Genomic DNA, 1,805 nt, shown 5'->3' on the forward strand with positions numbered 1-1,805 from the left:
CAAAGCTATGCAGTCAGACTGACGGAACGGGATGCATTATGGAACACAAACAAAGAATGCGTGGGATCATGGAACCCCACAGGGTAACGTTGCTTTATTGCAGAACAGCAGGCAAAATATTAGATAGTGCTTTTTGTTTTGTTGTGATAACAGTGCCTTATAATTTGTGCCTTATATGTCCCGTAATTGTGTCTTACGTGTCCGTTATATGTTGTGGAAAAAGTGTGTATATGCTGTAAAAAAAATTGCCCTCCGAGGGACAAGTAAATAAAAGTGAAGTGAAGTGAAGTGAAGTTTTAGAGTAACTTCTGTTTTGCATGGCTGATGTGTGTAATGTAATATCAGCCACACACTTTCATGGTGTCATGAAGGTACCACGTAAATGTATAGAGATCATATAGAGGACAAGTGTCCTTCTTAGTCATTAGAACTCTTAGACCAGAGGAATCCATCCATGTTCTTGTAGATCGTCTCATCGACAGCAGTTTTTCTCTTTTTCATTTGTTGTGTCCATCGAGGAAATGTCCGGATGTTTCAAGGGATGCTGTTTTTGTCGCAGTTGGTACCCCCACCCCTTCCCAGCACAGTGGTAATACAATATGGGAATACTAGTTGGACAAACAGCAAAGAACTGTTTAATAAAGATGAGAACACTGTTAGTTTAGAGGGGAAACAAACAGAACTCCTACATGTTGACTAATGCAGTGGTAACTCACTGTGTAAAAATAGAGGATTAACATAGACATTGATATTCACAAGAGACGTGCTGTGATGAGTTTTGTTCAGATTCTCATCAGAGGACATTTATGTAGCGTTGCCCTCAAGGATAGCTTTGATATATTCTCATAAATATCCTGATGATTGTTTTGCTGGCCCCTGCTGTCAAGTCATTTCCAATAATACTTGAAAAATCGTGAGCTAAGATATTTTCAAAAGGAAACTGGGCATTTGACACGTCTGGCACAGCACGCCAAACATCTGGGCTGCACAGCAGCTACTGAAAGCACCAATGTTCACTGACATCCCCGTGACTGACACACATGAGAAGGCAGTTTGTTTCGAGGCTCGCTGTCTGTTGATGGTTTATTAATTCGTTAATTCGTAACTTATTTGGTTTTAATATTTATGTCTGTGAGCGGTTTTGTCTTTTATTTATGATGTTTTTAATTTGTCCTGTACAGCACTTTGGCCAGCTGTGATTATTTTAAAGGTGCTTACAAATAAAATTGGATTGGATAAAGTGGAGAAGCAGACGTCTACAATTTCGGATAATCATGACAAGCCTATATCAAGCCAATGGTCGTCATTTGTCACTGCGGCGCAGTTCTTTTCTTTTACCCATTATATGTATTTCCACAGCCATTTGACTGTAGGCCGCGTGGCCTAATGGATAAGGCATCTGACTTCGAATCAGGGGATTGCAGGTTCGAGTCCTGCCGCGGTCGTCCTTTAAGGACCCTCAATGGAAACAAGACCGCAATGGTTTTTTTTGAGATGCTCCTCTTCGACAGGCTGTTTGACTGTACTTGTACTGAAATACATACTATTGCTTGACTGAACTGTAATACATACTATTGCTTCACTGTACTTGTACTCTAACATTCTATCTAATAAATATATTCATCATCATCATCATCACTATCACATGATAAATAAGAAAACCTGAGCAGAATCTTCTGCATAAGTCCCCCCCCGGTAAGCAATCTGCCTGCACAGGCTACTGAAATGACTATTTGTACCCTACAAGGTGCTAAAGTACAGGATTAGCTTTTTAAAGGGTGTCAGTGACAGCAGCTGTATAAAGC

At 40.2% G+C, this 1,805-nt stretch overlaps 1 non-coding gene across 1 annotated transcript; it reads left to right on the forward strand.

Moving 5' to 3' along the window:
- The first annotated feature begins 1,372 nt into the window (after positions 1-1,372).
- On the forward strand, positions 1,373-1,445 carry trnar-ucg (transfer RNA arginine (anticodon UCG)). The gene has a single exon. It is a non-coding gene; the product is annotated as a tRNA-Arg (tRNA).
- The last annotated feature ends 360 nt before the right edge of the window (positions 1,446-1,805 follow it).

Source organism: Brachionichthys hirsutus, chromosome 1 (assembly GCF_040956055.1).
Source record: "Brachionichthys hirsutus isolate HB-005 chromosome 1, CSIRO-AGI_Bhir_v1, whole genome shotgun sequence".
NCBI lineage: Eukaryota > Metazoa > Chordata > Actinopteri > Lophiiformes > Brachionichthyidae > Brachionichthys > Brachionichthys hirsutus.